This window comes from Equus asinus, chromosome 25, assembly GCF_041296235.1.
Source record: "Equus asinus isolate D_3611 breed Donkey chromosome 25, EquAss-T2T_v2, whole genome shotgun sequence".
Lineage (NCBI taxonomy): Eukaryota > Metazoa > Chordata > Mammalia > Perissodactyla > Equidae > Equus > Equus asinus.
This window is the reverse complement of record NC_091814.1, coordinates 6,639,032-6,655,474: the sequence shown is the minus strand read 5'-3', so window position 1 is coordinate 6,655,474 and position 16,443 is coordinate 6,639,032.

Genomic DNA, 16,443 nt, shown 5'->3' with positions numbered 1-16,443 from the left:
TCCTTAATGGCTGCAAGTAAGATGGTTTCACCACAGTTTTCTCTCAGTGAACAGATGCTATATATATTCTGTCCCGCATGCAATGAAATGTTTGTTAAGTCTTATATGAACATGTTCCTAAACAGCTACCCGCAAACTGGGCTTAGACCAGTGTTCTCACATTGTTAGTAATTGATAGGTCATCTGTAGGGCATATGCTGAAATGTTTGAAATGTCTTATGTGAATATGCCCCTAAACAGCTGTAAGCACATTTGTTTCACCAGAGTTCCTTTAGTGTCTGAATCTTATGGATATTTTTCAAGTCTGTAGTGTAATTTTTTAAGTATTTTATGAAGTTCTTCCTAAACAGATACTAGGAAACAAGGGTTCAGCTCATCCTTCTTTCCTTGAGTGAATATTAAAATCATTCTGTCATGACCATAGCGCAATATTTGCTAAGACTTATAAAAAGATATTTGTAAAAAAACAACTTTCCAGCTGGGTTCTTAACATTGTTCTTTCATTTTATGGAAGTGATAACCATTCTGGATGGAATACACTGAAATGTTTGAAAAGACTTGTATGAAGATACTCCTAAATAGCTACAAGCAATCTGGTTACACCACAGTGTTCTTTCATTTAATAAACTTTATATATAGTCTCCTATAGCTGTAGTGAAATGTTTTATATCATATATGAAAATGTTCCTACAGCTACCTGCAAGCTGGGATCAGCACACTGACTTTTCATTGTAATAAAGTGATAGTTACTTTGTATGGCATACACTGAAATGTCAGAAAAGACTTATATGAGTGTATTTCTAAAGAGATACAAGCAAGCTGGTTTCACAATAGTGATCTTTCATTGAATTAATGTAATAGATATTCTGTCGCACATGTTGTGAAATTTTCAATAAATCTTACATGAAAATGTTACTATAAGTCTACCTGAAAGCTGAGTTAAGTACAATGTTTTTTCATTTTAAGAAAGTATAGCTGTTCTCTATGGCTCATACTGAAATGCTAGAAAAGACTTACATGAAGATGTTCCTTAAAAGCTACAAGGAAGTTGGTTTCACCACAGCATTCTTTCAATGTGTGAATGTTATAGATATTCCATCATGCCCGTAGTGAAATGTTTGATAGGACTTATTTGAAGATTCCCCTAAAGAGCTGCAAGCAAGGTGTTTTCACCACAGTGTTCATTCAGAAAATGAATGTTATACGTATTCTGTCATGCCTCAAGAGAACTATTTGATGTCTTATGTGAGAGTGTTCCTGAACAGCTACAAGCAAGCTTTTTCAACATAGTGTGGTTTCCTTGAATGAATGTTATGGATATCATGTTGCGGCTGTAGAGAAACGTTTGATAAGACATAAATGAAATGCTCATAAAGAGCCACTGGTTTCATCAGAACGTTCTTTCTGGATATGGAAGTGATAGCCATTCTGTAGGCATAATGAAGTGTTTGAAGAGCCTTATACGAAGACATTCCCAAGGCGCCAGAAGTAATCTGGCTTCACCACAGTGTTCTTTCAGTGAACGAGTGTTATAGCTAGTCTGTCATGCCTGTAGTGAAATGTTTAATAAGTCTTATATGAAGAGGTTTCAAACAGCCGCCAGCAAGCCGGGTTTAGCACAGTGTCCTTTAACTGTAAGTAAGTGAGAGCCATTCTGTATGGCATATACTCAAATGTTAGAGAGGTCTTATATGAAGATGTTCCTAAATAGAATCCAACAAGATGTGTTCAGGACAGAATAATTTCATCATAAGATAGTGACAGCCGTTTAGTATGGCATATACAGAAATGCTGAAAAGGACTTAAATGAAGATCTTCCTTAACAGTAAAACCAAGCCACTTTCACCATAGTGTTCTTTCATTGAATGGATGTAATAGATATTCTGTCATGCCTGTAGTTAAATGTTCAATAGGTCTTACATAAAAATACTCCTAATAATCTACCTGAAAGCTATTAAACACAACCTTCTTTCCTCGTAAGAAGGGTATGGCCATGCTGTATGCCATATACTGAAATGCTTGAAAAGCTTTATATGAAGATGTTCCTCAACAGTTACAAGAAAACTGCTTTCATCCCTGTGTTCGTTCAATGAGTGAATGTTTAGAGATTCTGTCATTCCTGCAAAGGAATGTTTAATATAAGTCTTACATGAAGATGTTTCTAAACAGCTACAAGGAAATTTTTTTAAACATAGTGTTATTACATTGAATAGACATTAAAGATATCCTGTCATGACTGTAGGCAAATGTCTGATAAGACTTGAGCAAAATATTAATAAACAATTACTTGCAAGCTGGGTTCATCACAGTATTCTTTCCTGGCTATGGAGATGATAGCCATTCTGTATGGCATAAAGTGATATGTTTGAAGAGCCTTTGATTTATATTCTTAAACAGCTAACAAGCAAGATGGTTTCTTCACAGTGTTCTTTCAGTGAATGAATGTTCTAGATATTGTCACATCTGTGGTGAAATATTTGATATATGATGTTCCTAAACAGCTACCTATAAACTGGATTCAGCATGTGTTCTTTCATTTTGTGAAAATGATAGTCGCTCTGTGTGGAATATACTTAAGTATTTGAAGTGTATTATGTGCAGATGTTCCTAAACAGTGAAAAGAAGATGGTTTTTGCATAATTTTCTTTCAGATAACAAATGTTATAGACATTGTCACATCTGTAGTCAAATGTTTGATATGATTTATGTGAAAATATCCCTAAACAGCTACCTGTTGGCTTGATTAAGCACAATGCTCTTTCATTGTAAGAAAGTGATAGCTGCTCCATGTGGCATATACTGAAATGCTTGAAATGTCATATGTGAAGATGTTCCTTAAGAGCTACTTGCTGGGTGTTTTCAAGACAATGTTCTTTCAGTGAATGGATGTTATAGATAGTCTATCACACCCGTAGTGAAATGCTGGATAAGTTTTATGAAGATGTCCCTAAGTAGCTACAAGCAAAATGGTTTCACAACAGTGTTCTTACAGACATTGAAGGTTATAGATATTCTGTCATGCCTGTAGTGAAATGTTTGATAAGACTTGCATGAACACTTACATGAAGATGTTTCTAAACAGCCACAAGCAAGCTTTTTCAACACAGTATTTCATTGAATGAATGTAATAATTATCACATTGTGGCTGCAGAGAAACGTTTGATAAGACACACACAAAATGTTCATAAATAGCATGTGCCAGCTGGTTGCATCACAATGTTGTTTAATTTAATGGAAGTGATCATCATTCTGTATAGCATATGATGTGTTTGAATAGCCTTATATAAAGATATTCCTAAAAACTTATGAGCAATCTGGTTTCACCAGAGTGTGTTCCTCAGTGAAGGAATCTTACAGAGATTCTGTCAGAGCAGTAGTGACATGTTTGGTGTTTTGTATGAAGAAACCCTAAATGGCTTCCTGCAAGATGAGTTCAACACAGTGTTATTTCATTTTAAGAAAATGATAGTCATTCTGTTTGGCATAAACTGAAATATTAGAAAAGCCTTATATCAAGATGTTCCTAATTAGCTACCAGCAATCTGGCTTCACAATAGTGTTCTTTCATTGAATGGATGTAATAGATACTTTGTAGTGAAATGTATGATAAGTCTCTTATGAAAAGGTTCCTAAACAGCTGCCTGCAATCTGGCTTCAGCACATTATATCATTGTCTCAAAGTGATATTCATTCAGTATGTCTTATATGGAAACGCTTGAAATGGTGAACATGAAGAAGTTTCTAAATATATACAAGCAAGATTGTTTCTCCACAGTTTTCTTTCAGTGACTGAATGTTACGTATAGTCTGTCACGACTATTGTAAAATGTTTGATGAGTCTTATGTAAAAACGTTCCTAGATAGCTATCTGTGAGCTCTATTTAGCACAGTGTTCTTTCATTGTAGGAAAATGATACCCATTCATTATGGCATATACTGAAATGTGAGAAATGTCTCCAATACAAATGTTCCTAATAATAGCTTCAAGATGCTTTCACCACAGAGTTCTTTCAGTGAAACAATATTGCAGATATTCTGTGACACTTGTAGTGAAGTGTTAGTTAAAACTTACTTGCAAGCTGGATTCAGCACAGTGTTTCTTTCATTGTTTGAAACTCATATTCAATCAGAACAGCAAATATTGAAATGGTTATAATGACTAATATGAAGATGATCCTTAATGGCTGCAAGTAAGATGGTTTCACCACAGTTTTCTCTCAGTGAACAGATGCTATATATATTCTGTCCCGCATGCAATGAAATGTTTGTTAAGTCTTATATGAACATGTTCCTAAACAGCTACCCGCAAACTGGGCTTAGACCAGTGTTCTCACATTGTTAGTAATTGATAGGTCATCTGTAGGGCATATGCTGAAATGTTTGAAATGTCTTATGTGAATATGCCCGTAAACAGCTGTAAGCACATTTGTTTCACCAGAGTTCCTTTAGTGTCTGAATCTTATGGATATTTTTCAAGTCTGTAGTGTAATTTTTTAAGTATTTTATGAAGTTCTTCCTAAACAGATACTAGGAAACAAGGGTTCAGCTCATCCTTCTTTCCTTGAGTGAATATTAAAATCATTCTGTCATGACCATAGCGCAATATTTGTTAAGACTTATAAAAAGATATTTCTAAAAAAACAACTTTCCAGCTGGGTTCTTAACATTGTTCTTTCATTTTATGGAAGTGATAACCATTCTGGATGGAATACACTGAAATGTTTGAAAAGACTTGTATGAAGATACTCCTAAATAGCTACAAGCAATCTGGTTACACCACAGTGTTCTTTCATTTAATAAACTTTATATATAGTCTCCTATAGCTGTAGTGAAATGTTTTATATCATATATGAAAATGTTCCTACAGCTACCTGCAAGCTGGGATCAGCACACTGACTTTTCATTGTAATAAAGTGATAGTTACTTTGTATGGCATACACTGAAATGTCAGAAAAGACTTATATGAGTGTATTTCTAAAGAGATACAAGCAAGCTGGTTTCACAATAGTGATCTTTCATTGAATTAATGTAATAGATATTCTGTCGCACATGTTGTGAAATTTTCAATAAATCTTACATGAAAATGTTACTATAAGTCTACCTGAAAGCTGAGTTAAGTACAATGTTTTTTCATTTTAAGAAAGTATAGCTGTTCTCTATGGCTCATACTGAAATGCTAGAAAAGACTTACATGAAGATGTTCCTTAAAAGCTACAAGGAAGTTGGTTTCACCACAGCATTCTTTCAATGAGGGAATGTTATAGATATTCCATCATGCCCGTAGTGAAATGTTTGATAGGACTTATTTGAAGATTCCCCTAAAGAGCTGCAAGCAAGGTGTTTTCACCACAGTGTTCATTCAGAAAATGAATGTTATACGTATTCTGTCATGCCTCAAGAGAACTATTTGATGTCTTATGTGAGAGTGTTCCTGAACAGCTACAAGCAAGCTTTTTCAACATAGTGTGGTTTCCTTGAATGAATGTTATGGATATCATGTTGCGGCTGTAGAGAAACGTTTGATAAGACATAAATGAAATGCTCATAAAGAGCCACTGGTTTCATCAGAACGTTCTTTCTGGATATGGAAGTGATAGCCATTCTGTAGGCATAATGAAGTGTTTGAAGAGCCTTATACGAAGACATTCCCAAGGCGCCAGAAGTAATCTGGCTTCACCACAGTGTTCTTTCAGTGAACGAGTGTTATAGCTAGTCTGTCATGCCTGTAGTGAAATGTTTAATAAGTCTTATATGAAGAGGTTTCAAACAGCCGCCAGCAAGCCGGGTTTAGCACAGTGTCCTTTAACTGTAAGTAAGTGAGAGCCATTCTGTATGGCATATACTCAAATGTTAGAGAGGTCTTATATGAAGATGTTCCTAAATAGAATCCAACAAGATGTGTTCAGGACAGAATAATTTCATCATAAGATAGTGACAGCCGTTTAGTATGGCATATACAGAAATGCTGAAAAGGACTTAAATGAAGATCTTCCTTAACAGTAAAACCAAGCCACTTTCACCATAGTGTTCTTTCATTGAATGGATGTAATAGATATTCTGTCATGCCTGTAGTTAAATGTTCAATAGGTCTTACATAAAAATACTCCTAATAATCTACCTGAAAGCTATTAAACACAACCTTCTTTCCTCGTAAGAAGGGTATGGCCATGCTGTATGCCATATACTGAAATGCTTGAAAAGCTTTATATGAAGATGTTCCTCAACAGTTACAAGAAAACTGCTTTCATCCCTGTGTTCGTTCAATGAGTGAATGTTTAGAGATTCTGTCATTCCTGCAAAGGAATGTTTAATATAAGTCTTACATGAAGATGTTTCTAAACAGCTACAAGGAAATTTTTTTAAATATAGTGTTATTACATTGAATAGACATTAAAGATATCCTGTCATGACTGTAGGCAAATGTCTGATAAGACTTGAGCAAAATATTAATAAACAATTACTTGCAAGCTGGGTTCATCACAGTATTCTTTCCTGGCTATGGAGATGATAGCCATTCTGTATGGCATAAAGTGATATGTTTGAAGAGCCTTTGATTTATATTCTTAAACAGCTAACAAGCAAGATGGTTTCTTCACAGTGTTCTTTCAGTGAATGAATGTTCTAGATATTGTCACATCTGTGGTGAAATATTTGATATATGATGTTCCTAAACAGCTACCCATAAACTGGATTCAGCATGTGTTCTTTCATTTTGTGAAAATGATAGTCGCTCTGTGTGGAATATACTTAAGTATTTGAAGTGTATTATGTGCAGATGTTCCTAAACAGTGAAAAGAAGATGGTTTTTGCATAATTTTCTTTCAGATAACAAATGTTATAGACATTGTCACATCTGTAGTCAAATGTTTGATATGATTTATGTGAAAATATCCCTAAACAGCTACCTGTTGGCTTGATTAAGCACAATGCTCTTTCATTGTAAGAAAGTGATAGCTGCTCCATGTGGCATATACTGAAATGTTTGAAATGTCATATGTGAAGATGTTCCTTAAGAGCTACTTGCTGGGTGTTTTCAAGACAATGTTCTTTCAGTGAATGGATGTTATAGATAGTCTATCACACCCGTAGTGAAATGCTGGATAAGTTTTATGAAGATGTCCCTAAGTAGCTACAAGCAAAATGGTTTCACAACAGTGTTCTTACAGACATTGAAGGTTATAGATATTCTGTCATGCCTGTAGTGAAATGTTTGATAAGACTTGCATGAACACTTACATGAAGATGTTTCTAAACAGCCACAAGCAAGCTTTTTCAACACAGTATTTCATTGAATGAATGTAATAATTATCACATTGTGGCTGCAGAGAAACGTTTGATAAGACACACACAAAATGTTCATAAATAGCATGTGCCAGCTGGTTGCATCACAATGTTGTTTAATTTAATGGAAGTGATCATCATTCTGTATAGCATATGATGTGTTTGAATAGCCTTATATAAAGATATTCCTAAAAACTTATGAGCAATCTGGTTTCACCAGAGTGTGTTCCTCAGTGAAGGAATCTTACAGAGATTCTGTCAGAGCAGTAGTGACATGTTTGGTGTTTTGTATGAAGAAACCCTAAATGGCTTCCTGCAAGATGAGTTCAACACAGTGTTATTTCATTTTAAGAAAATGATAGTCATTCTGTTTGGCATAAACTGAAATATTAGAAAAGCCTTATATCAAGAGGTTCCTAATTAGCTACCAGCAATCTGGCTTCACAATAGTGTTCTTTCATTGAATGGATGTAATAGATACTTTGTAGTGAAATGTATGATAAGTCTCTTATGAAAAGGTTCCTAAACAGCTGCCTGCAATCTGGCTTCAGCACATTATATCATTGTCTCAAAGTGATATTCATTCAGTATGTCTTATATGGAAACGCTTGAAATGGTGAACATGAAGAAGTTTCTAAATATATACAAGCAAGATTGTTTCTCCACAGTTTTCTTTCAGTGACTGAATGTTACGTATAGTCTGTCACGACTATTGTAAAATGTTTGATGAGTCTTATGTAAAAACGTTCCTAGATAGCTATCTGTGAGCTCTATTTAGCACAGTGTTCTTTCATTGTAGGAAAATGATACCCATTCATTATGGCATATACTGAAATGTGAGAAATGTCTCCAATACAAATGTTCCTAATAATAGCTTCAAGATGCTTTCACCACAGAGTTCTTTCAGTGAAACAATATTGCAGATATTCTGTGACACTTGTAGTGAAGTGTTAGTTAAAACTTACTTGCAAGCTGGATTCAGCACAGTGTTTCTTTCATTGTTTGAAACTCATATTCAATCAGAACAGCAAATATTGAAATGGTTATAATGACTAATATGAAGATGATCCTTAATGGCTGCAAGTAAGATGGTTTCACCACAGTTTTCTCTCAGTGAACAGATGCTATATATATTCTGTCCTGCATGCAATGAAATGTTTGTTAAGTCTTATATGAACATGTTCCTAAACAGCTACCCGCAAACTGGGCTTAGACCAGTGTTCTCACATTGTTAGTAATTGATAGGTCATCTGTAGGGCATATGCTGAAATGTTTGAAATGTCTTATGTGAATATGCCCGTAAACAGCTGTAAGCACATTTGTTTCACCAGAGTTCCTTTAGTGTCTGAATCTTATGGATATTTTTCAAGTCTGTAGTGTAATTTTTTAAGTATTTTATGAAGTTCTTCCTAAACAGATACTAGGAAACAAGGGTTCAGCTCATCCTTCTTTCCTTGAGTGAATATTAAAATCATTCTGTCATGACCATAGCGCAATATTTGCTAAGACTTATAAAAAGATATTTCTAAAAAAACAACTTTCCAGCTGGGTTCTTAACATTGTTCTTTCATTTTATGGAAGTGATAACCATTCTGGATGGAATACACTGAAATGTTTGAAAAGACTTGTATGAAGATACTCCTAAATAGCTACAAGCAATCTGGTTACACCACAGTGTTCTTTCATTTAATAAACTTTATATATAGTCTCCTATAGCTGTAGTGAAATGTTTTATATCATATATGAAAATGTTCCTACAGCTACCTGCAAGCTGGGATCAGCACACTGACTTTTCATTGTAATAAAGTGATAGTTACTTTGTATGGCATACACTGAAATGTCAGAAAAGACTTATATGAGTGTATTTCTAAAGAGATACAAGCAAGCTGGTTTCACAATAGTGATCTTTCATTGAATTAATGTAATAGATATTCTGTCGCACATGTTGTGAAATGTTCAATAAATCTTACATGAAAATGTTACTATAAGTCTACCTGAAAGCTGAGTTAAGTACAATGTTTTTTCATTTTAAGAAAGTATAGCTGTTCTCTATGGCTCATACTGAAATGCTAGAAAAGACTTACATGAAGATGTTCCTTAAAAGCTACAAGGAAGTTGGTTTCACCACAGCATTCTTTCAATGAGGGAATGTTATAGATATTCCATCATGCCCGTAGTGAAATGTTTGATAGGACTTATTTGAAGATTCCCCTAAAGAGCTGCAAGCAAGGTGTTTTCACCACAGCGTTCATTCAGAAAATGAATGTTATACGTATTCTGTCATGCCTCAAGAGAACTATTTGATGTCTTATGTGAGAGTGTTCCTGAACAGCTACAAGCAAGCTTTTTCAACATAGTGTGGTTTCCTTGAATGAATGTTATGGATATCATGTTGCGGCTGTAGAGAAACGTTTGATAAGACATAAATGAAATGCTCATAAAGAGCCACTGGTTTCATCAGAACGTTCTTTCTGGATATGGAAGTGATAGCCATTCTGTAGGCATAATGAAGTGTTTGAAGAGCCTTATACGAAGACATTCCCAAGGCGCCAGAAGTAATCTGGCTTCACCACAGTGTTCTTTCAGTGAACGAGTGTTATAGCTAGTCTGTCATGCCTGTAGTGAAATGTTTAATAAGTCTTATATGAAGAGGTTTCAAACAGCCGCCAGCAAGCCGGGTTTAGCACAGTGTCCTTTAACTGTAAGTAAGTGAGAGCCATTCTGTATGGCATATACTCAAATGTTAGAGAGGTCTTATATGAAGATGTTCCTAAATAGAATCCAACAAGATGTGTTCAGGACAGAATAATTTCATCATAAGATAGTGACAGCCGTTTAGTATGGCATATACAGAAATGCTGAAAAGGACTTAAATGAAGATCTTCCTTAACAGTAAAACCAAGCCACTTTCACCATAGTGTTCTTTCATTGAATGGATGTAATAGATATTCTGTCATGCCTGTAGTTAAATGTTCAATAGGTCTTACATAAAAATACTCCTAATAATCTACCTGAAAGCTATTAAACACAACCTTCTTTCCTCGTAAGAAGGGTATGGCCATGCTGTATGCCATATACTGAAATGCTTGAAAAGCTTTATATGAAGATGTTCCTCAACAGTTACAAGAAAACTGCTTTCATCCCTGTGTTCGTTCAATGAGTGAATGTTTAGAGATTCTGTCATTCCTGCAAAGGAATGTTTAATATAAGTCTTACATGAAGATGTTTCTAAACAGCTACAAGGAAATTTTTTTAAACATAGTGTTATTACATTGAATAGACATTAAAGATATCCTGTCATGACTGTAGGCAAATGTCTGATAAGACTTGAGCAAAATATTAATAAACAATTACTTGCAAGCTGGGTTCATCACAGTATTCTTTCCTGGCTATGGAGATGATAGCCATTCTGTATGGCATACAGTGATATGTTTGAAGAGCCTTTGATTTATATTCTTAAACAGCTAACAAGCAAGATGGTTTCTTCACAGTGTTCTTTCAGTGAATGAATGTTCTAGATATTGTCACATCTGTGGTGAAATATTTGATATATGATGTTCCTAAACAGCTACCCATAAACTGGATTCAGCATGTGTTCTTTCCTTTTGTGAAAATGATAGTCGCTCTGTGTGGAATATACTTAAGTATTTGAAGTGTATTATGTGCAGATGTTCCTAAACAGTGAAAAGAAGATGGTTTTTGCATAATTTTCTTTCAGATAACAAATGTTATAGACATTGTCACATCTGTAGTCAAATGTTTGATATGATTTATGTGAAAATATCCCTAAACAGCTACCTGTTGGCTTGATTAAGCACAATGCTCTTTCATTGTAAGAAAGTGATAGCTGTTCCATGTGGCATATACTGAAATGTTTGAAATGTCATATGTGAAGATGTTCCTTAAGAGCTACTTGCTGGGTGTTTTCAAGACAATGTTCTTTCAGTGAATGGATGTTATAGATAGTCTATCACACCCGTAGTGAAATGCTGGATAAGTTTTATGAAGATGTCCCTAAGTAGCTACAAGCAAAATGGTTTCACAACAGTGTTCTTACAGACATTGAAGGTTATAGATATTCTGTCATGCCTGTAGTGAAATGTTTGATAAGACTTGCATGAACACTTACATGAAGATGTTTCTAAACAGCCACAAGCAAGCTTTTTCAACACAGTATTTCATTGAATGAATGTAATAATTATCACATTGTGGCTGCAGAGAAACGTTTGATAAGACACACACAAAATGTTCATAAATAGCATGTGCCAGCTGGTTGCATCACAATGTTGTTTAATTTAATGGAAGTGATCATCATTCTGTATAGCATATGATGTGTTTGAATAGCCTTATATAAAGATATTCCTAAAAACTTATGAGCAATCTGGTTTCACCAGAGTGTGTTCCTCAGTGAAGGAATCTTACAGAGATTCTGTCAGAGCAGTAGTGACATGTTTGGTGTTTTGTATGAAGAAACCCTAAATGGCTTCCTGCAAGATGAGTTCAACACAGTGTTATTTCATTTTAAGAAAATGATAGTCATTCTGTTTGGCATAAACTGAAATATTAGAAAAGCCTTATATCAAGAGGTTCCTAATTAGCTACCAGCAATCTGGCTTCACAATAGTGTTCTTTCATTGAATGGATGTAATAGATACTTTGTAGTGAAATGTATGATAAGTCTCTTATGAAAAGGTTCCTAAACAGCTGCCTGCAATCTGGCTTCAGCACATTATATCATTGTCTCAAAGTGATATTCATTCAGTATGTCTTATATGGAAACGCTTGAAATGGTGAACATGAAGAAGTTTCTAAATATATACAAGCAAGATTGTTTCTCCACAGTTTTCTTTCAGTGACTGAATGTTACGTATAGTCTGTCACGACTATTGTAAAATGTTTGATGAGTCTTATGTAAAAACGTTCCTAGATAGCTATCTGTGAGCTCTATTTAGCACAGTGTTCTTTCATTGTAGGAAAATGATACCCATTCATTATGGCATATACTGAAATGTGAGAAATGTCTCCAATACAAATGTTCCTAATAATAGCTTCAAGATGCTTTCACCACAGAGTTCTTTCAGTGAAACAATATTGCAGATATTCTGTGACACTTGTAGTGAAGTGTTAGTTAAAACTTACTTGCAAGCTGGATTCAGCACAGTGTTTCTTTCATTGTTTGAAACTCATATTCAATCAGAACAGCAAATATTGAAATGGTTATAATGACTAATATGAAGAGGATCCTTAATGGCTGCAAGTAAGATGGTTTCACCACAGTTTTCTCTCAGTGAACAGATGCTATATATATTCTGTCCCACATGCAATGAAATGTTTGTTAAGTCTTATATGAACATGTTCCTAAACAGCTACCCGCAAACTGGGCTTAGAACAGTGTTCTCACATTGTTAGTAATTGATAGGTCATCTGTAGGGCATATGCTGAAATGTTTGAAATGTCTTATGTGAATATGCCCCTAAACAGCTGTAAGCACATTTGTTTCACCAGAGTTCCTTTAGTGTCTGAATCTTATGGATATTTTTCAAGTCTGTAGTGTAATTTTTTAAGTATTTTATGAAGTTCTTCCTAAACAGATACTAGGAAACAAGGGTTCAGCTCATCCTTCTTTCCTTGAGTGAATATTAAAATCATTCTGTCATGACCATAGCGCAATATTTGCTAAGACTTATAAAAAGATATTTCTAAAAAAACAACTTTCCAGCTGGGTTCTTAACATTGTTCTTTCATTTTATGGAAGTGATAACCATTCTGGATGGAATACACTGAAATGTTTGAAAAGACTTGTATGAAGATACTCCTAAATAGCTACAAGCAATCTGGTTACACCACAGTGTTCTTTCATTTAATAAACTTTATATATAGTCTCCTATAGCTGTAGTGAAATGTTTTATATCATATATGAAAATGTTCCTACAGCTACCTGCAAGCTGGGATCAGCACACTGACTTTTCATTGTAATAAAGTGATAGTTACTTTGTATGGCATACACTGAAATGTCAGAAAAGACTTATATGAGTGTATTTCTAAAGAGATACAAGCAAGCTGGTTTCACAATAGTGATCTTTCATTGAATTAATGTAATAGATATTCTGTCGCACATGTTGTGAAATGTTCAATAAATCTTACATGAAAATGTTACTATAAGTCTACCTGAAAGCTGAGTTAAGTACAATGTTTTTTCATTTTAAGAAAGTATAGCTGTTCTCTATGGCTCATACTGAAATGCTAGAAAAGACTTACATGAAGATGTTCCTTAAAAGCTACAAGGAAGTTGGTTTCACCACAGCATTCTTTCAATGAGGGAATGTTATAGATATTCCATCATGCCCGTAGTGAAATGTTTGATAGGACTTATTTGAAGATTCCCCTAAAGAGCTGCAAGCAAGGTGTTTTCACCACAGCGTTCATTCAGAAAATGAATGTTATACGTATTCTGTCATGCCTCAAGAGAACTATTTGATGTCTTATGTGAGAGTGTTCCTGAACAGCTACAAGCAAGCTTTTTCAACATAGTGTGGTTTCCTTGAATGAATGTTATGGATATCATGTTGCGGCTGTAGAGAAACGTTTGATAAGACATAAATGAAATGCTCATAAAGAGCCACTGGTTTCATCAGAACGTTCTTTCTGGATATGGAAGTGATAGCCATTCTGTAGGCATAATGAAGTGTTTGAAGAGCCTTATACGAAGACATTCCCAAGGCGCCAGAAGTAATCTGGCTTCACCACAGTGTTCTTTCAGTGAACGAGTGTTATAGCTAGTCTGTCATGCCTGTAGTGAAATGTTTAATAAGTCTTATATGAAGAGGTTTCAAACAGCCGCCAGCAAGCCGGGTTTAGCACAGTGTCCTTTAACTGTAAGTAAGTGAGAGCCATTCTGTATGGCATATACTCAAATGTTAGAGAGGTCTTATATGAAGATGTTCCTAAATAGAATCCAACAAGATGTGTTCAGGACAGAATAATTTCATCATAAGATAGTGACAGCCGTTTAGTATGGCATATACAGAAATGCTGAAAAGGACTTAAATGAAGATCTTCCTTAACAGTAAAACCAAGCCACTTTCACCATAGTGTTCTTTCATTGAATGGATGTAATAGATATTCTGTCATGCCTGTAGTTAAATGTTCAATAGGTCTTACATAAAAATACTCCTAATAATCTACCTGAAAGCTATTAAACACAACCTTCTTTCCTCGTAAGAAGGGTATGGCCATGCTGTATGCCATATACTGAAATGCTTGAAAAGCTTTATATGAAGATGTTCCTCAACAGTTACAAGAAAACTGCTTTCATCCCTGTGTTCGTTCAATGAGTGAATGTTTAGAGATTCTGTCATTCCTGCAAAGGAATGTTTAATATAAGTCTTACATGAAGATGTTTCTAAACAGCTACAAGGAAATTTTTTTAAACATAGTGTTATTACATTGAATAGACATTAAAGATATCCTGTCATGACTGTAGGCAAATGTCTGATAAGACTTGAGCAAAATATTAATAAACAATTACTTGCAAGCTGGGTTCATCACAGTATTCTTTCCTGGCTATGGAGATGATAGCCATTCTGTATGGCATAAAGTGATATGTTTGAAGAGCCTTTGATTTATATTCTTAAACAGCTAACAAGCAAGATGGTTTCTTCACAGTGTTCTTTCAGTGAATGAATGTTCTAGATATTGTCACATCTGTGGTGAAATATTTGATATATGATGTTCCTAAACAGCTACCCATAAACTGGATTCAGCATGTGTTCTTTCATTTTGTGAAAATGATAGTCGCTCTGTGTGGAATATACTTAAGTATTTGAAGTGTATTATGTGCAGATGTTCCTAAACAGTGAAAAGAAGATGGTTTTTGCATAATTTTCTTTCAGATAACAAATGTTATAGACATTGTCACATCTGTAGTCAAATGTTTGATATGATTTATGTGAAAATATCCCTAAACAGCTACCTGTTGGCTTGATTAAGCACAATGCTCTTTCATTGTAAGAAAGTGATAGCTGTTCCATGTGGCATATACTGAAATGTTTGAAATGTCATATGTGAAGATGTTCCTTAAGAGCTACTTGCTGGGTGTTTTCAAGACAATGTTCTTTCAGTGAATGGATGTTATAGATAGTCTATCACACCCGTAGTGAAATGCTGGATAAGTTTTATGAAGATGTCCCTAAGTAGCTACAAGCAAAATGGTTTCACAACAGTGTTCTTACAGACATTGAAGGTTATAGATATTCTGTCATGCCTGTAGTGAAATGTTTGATAAGACTTGCATGAACACTTACATGAAGATGTTTCTAAACAGCCACAAGCAAGCTTTTTCAACACAGTATTTCATTGAATGAATGTAATAATTATCACATTGTGGCTGCAGAGAAACGTTTGATAAGACACACACAAAATGTTCATAAATAGCATGTGCCAGCTGGTTGCATCACAATGTTGTTTAATTTAATGGAAGTGATCATCATTCTGTATAGCATATGATGTGTTTGAATAGCCTTATATAAAGATATTCCTAAAAACTTATGAGCAATCTGGTTTCACCAGAGTGTGTTCCTCAGTGAAGGAATCTTACAGAGATTCTGTCAGAGCAGTAGTGACATGTTTGGTGTTTTGTATGAAGAAACCCTAAATGGCTTCCTGCAAGATGAGTTCAACACAGTGTTATTTCATTTTAAGAAAATGATAGTCATTCTGTTTGGCATAAACTGAAATATTAGAAAAGCCTTATATCAAGAGGTTCCTAATTAGCTACCAGCAATCTGGCTTCACAATAGTGTTCTTTCATTGAATGGATGTAATAGATACTTTGTAGTGAAATGTATGATAAGTCTCTTATGAAAAGGTTCCTAAACAGCTGCCTGCAATCTGGCTTCAGCACATTATATCATTGTCTCAAAGTGATATTCATTCAGTATGTCTTATATGGAAACGCTTGAAATGGTGAACATGAAGAAGTTTCTAAATATATACAAGCAAGATTGTTTCTCCACAGTTTTCTTTCAGTGACTGAATGTTACGTATAGTCTGTCACGACTATTGTAAAATGTTTGATGAGTCTTATGTAAAAACGTTCCTAGATAGCTATCTGTGAGCTCTATTTAGCACAGTGTTCTTTCATTGTAGGAAAATGATACCCAT